We start from the raw sequence: 7,658 nt of genomic DNA, 5'->3' as shown, positions 1-7,658 counted from the left end.
TCAAATATTTTACAAACTGTCTTGTCAGGAGAAAAGAGAAGTTAATATCTGCATCCCATTATTTCATATTGTTAGATAGTCACACAAATGGAATTTTCTTAAGTTGACTATTTAACAAATTATATTTTTCATTTCATAATATGACCCCATCACTCTCAGTTAATATTTTAACTCTTTTTATTAATTTTTATGAGATTAAAAGTAATTCAAATATTGTACTAGATAGCTATCTGGATAAAGGCAGACATCAACTGATAATGAAACAAAAACTTTGCACCCAAATGTGGATAGACAAGGAAAACAGTTTATTCCTGGTGTGATGTACCATAGCTTTCAAATGAACAACCAGGCTCAGAACTATACTGAACCCCAATGAACCCAATCATGTGGACAATGGTGCTGTTATGGTAAAATTAAGTCCTGTCTGGTCATGTCTACATTAGAACAAAAATAACAATAGGATAAGTTGATGATGAATTATATCAGCAACAGTAATAGCAGTAATTTGTGGAGTCTATTCCTTTCAACTTATTTCTCTATGATATGGAGAGCTTCCTATTTTCTTGAAGAATGAGTTAAAAGAATTCCAAATTATAAAACTAGTGCAGGCTTTTTATATTACAGAAAGAACTGTTTAGTAAAAAGGAGAAGGAAATTCTATGTGAACAGCATGAATTTATAGAGGTCTATGGTTGGGTATAAGGAACAGAAGTGATAACATTGGACTGAAGCACAACAGTATTTAGTTCTCAATCAATTTGGGGGAGTTCTGTCCCCAAGGAACAGTTGGCAGTGTCTAGAGCATTTTTGGTTGTCACTACTTGGGAAAGGAGGTGGTGCTGGCATTTAGTGGGTAGAGGTCAGGGATGCTATTAAATATTCTACAATGCACCAGGCAGCTCCCATAACAAGGAATTCTCCAAATCAAAATGTTCATAGTGTTGAGGTTGAGAAACTCTTCTGATAAGGCAAACTCAGTTGAAATTTTGGCTCCAACACTTAAGAGCTATGTGACAACGTAAACAATTTACCTTGCTTACCTGTGCTTGGGTTTCTTTAAGTGTAAAATGCAGATAATGAAGATGATGATGATGATGATGATAATAATAATAATAATAATAATAATAATAATAATAATGAGATTTTCGGGAGGTTAATAAAATAATTTATGGAAAGCTTCCCCCCTTAGTAAATATGTGAAGTTTCCCCCACATAGTGGAGGAATTGGGTATGACTACTAGAATATTCCATCTAGATCCAGAGATAATCTAATCCCATCTTCCTTCGCATGAAGATATCTTCTTTACCTATTGTAACCCAGGAGATGTTATTCACCTTATTATGTGATTCTCTGAAAACCCAAACCATTATTAGATAGCTCTAATGATTAAATATTGCTCTTTCATATTATACCTAAGCTATTTACCCAAAATTTGAACTCATTTGTTTTGTAGGATACCTCTTGAATAAAAAACGGAAAGTCTCATTACTCTTTTACATGTCAGTACCTCAAATGCTAGAAAACTGTATGACCTGAAAAGAGAGCAATGTTTTCCATACATCATCTTTAATATGAGGATATGACTACTCACCTTATAGTTTCATGAGATAATAAAGGTTCCAGGATATAACATAGTTCTTCTCAATTTAAAGACTTAAAAATAAAAATAAAATAAAATAAGCAAAAAATTGAAAAAAAAAAGACTTAAAAATATTTCTGACATTTCCTCCTTTTCAAATCCAAATTTAATGTCAATGATGAGATAGAGAAAGGAAGGTTTCTAAGAATAATTAAAGTATATACCACATCCAGGCTATTTCTCTATTTTTGAAAGAGGTGTCCTTGAATAAAGACATGTCCATAAGATCTGGTTAATTCAACTCTCTATCTTTTGCAATTCCAAAATATCCTATATTCTTCCTCTTCTTTCCTGTCTCAGCAAATGGCATTCTATTTATTTCATTTACCTTCTTCTATCTCAGTGCCTAAGCCAAATGCTCCCTTTCCATTCTTCCTCCTTTCTCTTCATCCTCCAAACAGATGGATTCCATTTTCTTCATCCATCCAAATAGATGGATTCCATTTATACTAGCTCCTAATTATATCTTAAATCCAGCTATTTATTTCCATCTATAATGCTACTCCCTTAATGAAAGTCACCATCATTTATCTCCTGGTTTGTTACAAAGTAACCAACTAGGCTCACTTACTCACACTTACTGTGTGCCTTTTAACCATTCCTTTGAATAGAGGTTGATAATGATTTATTAACTATGTCTACACATAATGCAAAAGGCTTTGTAGTACCTCTTTATTGAAGAAAAAAAGTTTATCTTATAGCTCTGGCAGTAAATTCTGATCAATTAAAATCCACTCACACTTGAATTCATAGAAAAGTATCTAAAAATTTACATTAACAAAAATGAATTTTATTTTAGGTGTTTAGGCCCTTAAAATTACTTCTTTCATTGTTCATGTCCAAATTGCTTCCTGATCCAATATAGCTCTAGGGGATCCATCTTGTTAGGGAGATGATCTGTGGGTATAAGTGTGTTCCCTTCATGTGTGTCCCTCCTATATAGTGAGGAATATCCATATTTTTCTATCTTCTTTCCACAATTACTTCCTTCCCATATCTTCCATGATAAAGTCAGGACCTTGATGTTCTTGCTTAAGAAGGAGAAAAGGAGAATGGAAGTGTCATTAGTCACCACTTTACCTTTTGCTATAATGTCTACCAGATTTGATTTCCCTTTTGAACTCAGGAGAAGCTTTTCCACCAACTACAAGATCCCAAATCACAATATTGAATAATTTTTTTAAAGATTTGTTTGTTTTTGTGGGGGTGGGTTGCAGAAGGAGAGCCACAGAGAGACTCCTCAACTAGACTCCCCACTGAGCATGGAGTCCAACATGGGGTTTGACCCCAGGATGCTGAGATCATGACCTGAACTGAAATCAAGAGTCAGCCATTTAACTGACTCAGCTACCTGGACCCCCAAAGAAAACCAAAGAATTTAAAATCTCAAAGATAAACTTAAATGTGTTTCAGGAGAATGGCCAAATGATGAAGTCATCACCTTTTAGCCAAATGTTCCCACATTTTTTAATTTTGAACAAATACACCAACCTATCTTCTGACAATAAATAAAAACAAAAGGTACCATCTGCATCTTGACTTTAAATTATACAGTTATAAGAAAACATTGGTCTATTCTTTTCAGAAAAATCCCTTTCCTCAGCAGCATTGCATTACTTGGTTCATATACAATCTACTTTTCAATTTGTTGAAGTTTTAGGCTCTTAATCAGCATTGATTTAATTTCTATAGTATTTTTTAAAATATTCAGCAAGTTTATTTGTATCTTGGTTTGCTTTCCCTGATCAAACAACCTAGGCACTAGAAAGGGTGTCTTTTTAATTAAGTAGCAAATGGTATATTCTAGAATGCACATTTGAGCAAGCTCTTGCCTTCAGCATAGACTTCCACTGATTATGGCATTGCTATGCCAATAGTCTTGACAAACTTGAATGAAAGACATATCTCCTAATTTTGTTTTTGGAACTACCTCCATTAGAAATGTGTTGTAATATTTAACACCCTCCTTTTAAAAGTCATTCTTGTCTATGACTAAAATGCTACAAGAATATATGCCTAGAATCTCTTTTTAGAGACTGCTCTACAAATCAAGAAAAACTAGCTATAAATCTCAGGAAATTGCATATCCATCTGCTGGTTAGTTATCTGTAGTTATTTATCCTACTATTTTTCTTCCAATATTTCTGGTTTCAATATCTCTTTTTTATATTTTCTACCATCTATCAGTTGCTTGAGTTTCCTCTTCACTCCCTAAAGTCTTGTACCTTAAAAGAGTAAACATGTCTTTTTTTTAAGGTTGTATGGTTAATCACTTTAGGAAACCAGCCAGAGGTAAAGAAAATTGCAAACACTGAATATTCGCTAAGCTTACATAGAGTGGTACAATATGTTTAACAGGTACATTGGCATAAAAAAAATGCAGATTTCAAAATTATATCTGTTTCACTACTTTAGAGATGTCACTTCTCCAAAACTCAGTTGTCCCCTGAAAAAAAAGAATAACATTCTACTTTTAAGATGTTTATGAATGGCCTAAATTAAGAATATATAAACTAAAGGTTAAGATATAGGGTCCTTTGGAAAATTTTTCTTATAATTTTTTGAAGTTATTTGTTGGCCTCACTTACTTGTATATCTAGAAAATTACCCCAATCTATTGGGGCTTTCTCCTGAATGACATGTCAATAACCTGGGCATAAAATAAGGCAATCCCTGATTTGGGAGAGAGAATGTCCTCATCTGCTCTTGGGCTCTAAAGAAAGAGATCAAGAAGAATGGTCAGATTTAGTCACCAGTAATGACTGACTTGTCCAAATGGTTAGCTTGAGGACAGGACGCCATGGGTTTAGATTTGAAGAAACAAAACACCATGAGCTTATGTGGTACGTATAAAATCCTTTGTTCTGATAGAAAGGGAAGTGAGGTAAAAATTGGTGGCAAGAAAAATAGTAGTCAGTGTATCTTATAACGTTACCAATGCAGGGGCTCAATACTGTTCTAGAAATAGAATTTCATAAAATAATTATTTTTATTTTGTATTGTATTTTCCCATTAGATATTTTGAACATTAATCTTTTCAAGTACTCATTGGATTCAGCAACTCACACTGACTATTTCCATATCATTCTCCAGAGACTTCGCAAGGCTTGGTATATAGTAAAGAGGTATTTATTCCTGCCATCAAGGATCCCAGAGTATATGGGGGAGGCAGACAGCAAGTGAATCACTGCAGTGTGATACAGTTAGCTCTCCAGTGCAAAATGAATGGTGGGGCCAGAAGCTTCAGTACACCAAATCTCCAGGGTGTGGCGTGTGGACATTTTTTTTCTTTTCTGGGATAGGAAAAAAAGAGAAAGAAAGAAAGAAGAAGAAAGAAAAAAAGAAAGAAAGAAAGAAAGAAAGAAAGAAAGAAAGAAAGAAAGAAAGAAAGAAAGAAAGAAAGAAAGAAAGAAAGAGAAAGAAGGAAGGAAGGAAGGAAGGAAAGAAATAAGTCATCATATTCAGCTGCACATATCTGAACTTTTGATATGGTTATTATGTTTTGACTAACCCAAAAGCTCATTGTAATTTCTCTAAGCCTTGTAGTGGTTGAGTCTACTCTCAGTCTGCCTAAGTCTATAGCTAAGTGTACTCTGCTATTTTTTAAATCTGATCTTGCGCCAGAAGGAATTCTCGGTAAAGACTGTTTTTGCTTTCAACCCTTCTGCCAAACCTGGGAAGCAGTCATCAGACCGAGTCACTTTGAGGGCATACTTTGAGAACACTTTGAGTGTTCTTGTCAAGTATGTTGTGGTTGTCTAACTACCATGTACCAGTTTTCTGAAGAGGCCTTTACAGTTAGGGTCCCAAAGCATAAACAGTCTGTAAATGTCAAAGACTCCTAAATATGTCTCCCAGTCTCACCTCTTTCCAGAATTCTCATCTCATGTGTCTAGCAGACTCTTCCACATCTCTACCTAACATTATCTAACGTGCATATCAAAGTTACATGTTCAAAATAAAACTCTTGATTCTCTACCTTGCAAAAGTTCTTCTATCAGACTTTCAAAACACCATTCATTCAGTATTTGAAACCAAAAGCCTGAAATAATACCAGGTTCTTCTCTTCTTCTGTACCTGTAGTTCATCAGTAAATCTTCTTGATTGACTTCACAACTCATCCGAGTTGTCTATGCTCCTCCATGTGTAACATAAGCACCTAGCCCAAGACATTATTACCTCCTGCCTAAGCTAGTGCTGTATTCTCCTTCCCCAACCACCCACCAAAGTCCTCTGCAAGGCTACTTGAGTCAACTTTTTAAAACATGATTCAGATTAATTCTGCTCCTTACATTGCAATTCAATTTTACCAAACTTCTCCTGAACTAGAACCTAAGGAATTATCCACTAGTTGACTAAAAGTCCATGGTGTAGTGAAAAGTGTACAATTTGGATCCAGGAGACCATTCATAATTTTACCCTAAGATTTTTTGCACAACAGCTGTATGATTTTGAACAAGTTACCTAACATTATTTTAAAGATTTTATTTATTTACTTGAGAGAAAGAGAGAGAGAGAGAGAGAGAGCGCACAAACCAGGGCAGAGGCAGAGGGACAAGCAGGCTCCCCATTGAGCAGGGAGCCTGACTCGGGACTCAATCCCTAGGACACTGGGATCATGACCTGAGCCACATGCTTAACTGACTGAGACACCCAGGCACCCCTTACCTAACATTTTAAAGCCTAATTCCCAATCTGAAAATATAAAATAAAAAATATTACCTTCATCGATTCTTTCATTCATTTTGAAATTGTTTGTTACACAACTAAGATGTGTCAGGTACTATGATGAACATCAGTATAAAAAATAAATAAAATAGGTATTAAGCTGTCCTTATGTCACTTAAAGATTATAATCGAGCATAAGTGTCAAACATATAACCAGTACTCAATAAACAATGGTTGCTGCTATGGTCTTAATGTTTGTGTTCCCCACCTGCCCACCTGATTCATGTTTTGAAATCCTAACACCCAATGTGATAGTCTTAGGAGGTGGGGCCTTTGGGAAGTGCTTAGGTCAGGAGGGTAGCACCTGACTAAGACAGGTGCTTTGCTCTTTTCCCTTTGGAACCTGAAGACTATCTGTTGCCTATCCCAACCTCCTTCAGACACTTGATTCCTAATACAGAGCTTTTTTTTTTTTTTAACTTTACCATGGTGCCTTAGTGGTCATCTACTGTAGCAATATCCAGTTCTTAAAGCAATACCAAAGAGCTGAAAGTATTAGTCTCCAACAGATCACTTGGGGAAATTAAGGGAAAAAATGCAATTATTGTCTGAGTAGGCCCTCGGCCACATTTAGCGCCTACTCAATGTGTGGTAAGATAAGGTATTTGAGGAAGTGAGGATGTTCATTGGATGTTATAAATAAGTATATAATATTTGTAGTAAAACATAAAAATTAGGTTTTAATTATGACAGCAACATAACTATAAATAGTCAGATAACACCTATAAGCAGAAAACAAGAATGGAGTTCAATAATTGGAATAGATTGAGACTTTGAAAACTGCCTGCAACCAGTGTCAGCTGGAAGCCAGCTGAAGCTAATTCAGGCTCAGCTCAGTGCCAGAGGACACTTCCCTTTGAGGAACATGTCACTGCAATAATCTGGAGAGCCAAAGCCTCCTTGAAATAACCTGGGAGCACTGAATGGTTTCTTTTTTATATTAACCCCAGGAATTCAGGCCCTCATTCCTCCAAAGGGGCCACAATTCAGTTTATAGGGAGAAAAGTCAAAAGAACAGGATTTCTGGCATAAACTGAGCCAATCAGAAACTTCCTATTTTCAGACACTATGGATGTAGTTCTGAAATGGTTTGATTGTCATTTGCACTCAACAAGCAAACACAACCATTGAGAATGGCAGGGAGAATGCACATTTGATTTGATTTGAAAGATTTTTCTCTTTGTGCTCTTTGGACATGAAAGGTAATGCAAATATAGGTGGTTTGGGGACAATTGCGCCTCCATGCCTATGCACCAATGAGTAGGTCATTTCCTTTCTCTGGGCCTTTAT

At 35.6% G+C, this 7,658-nt stretch overlaps 1 long non-coding RNA gene across 1 annotated transcript in view; it reads right to left on the bottom strand.

Annotated features, from left to right (window-relative positions):
- Window positions 1-2,369: 2,369 nt before the first annotated feature.
- LOC140603843 (uncharacterized) overlaps window positions 2,370-7,658 on the bottom strand; it is a 144,716-nt gene continuing 139,427 nt past the window's right edge. Inside the window, exon 4 of the long non-coding RNA XR_012006825.1 lies at window positions 2,370-2,671. This is a non-coding gene — a long non-coding RNA (uncharacterized lncRNA). The remainder of the gene's footprint in view (window positions 2,672-7,658) is intronic.

This window comes from Canis lupus, chromosome 14, assembly GCF_048164855.1.
Source record: "Canis lupus baileyi chromosome 14, mCanLup2.hap1, whole genome shotgun sequence".
In the NCBI taxonomy this organism is placed as follows: domain Eukaryota; kingdom Metazoa; phylum Chordata; class Mammalia; order Carnivora; family Canidae; genus Canis; species Canis lupus.
This window is presented reverse-complemented; position numbering and strand designations above follow the sequence as displayed.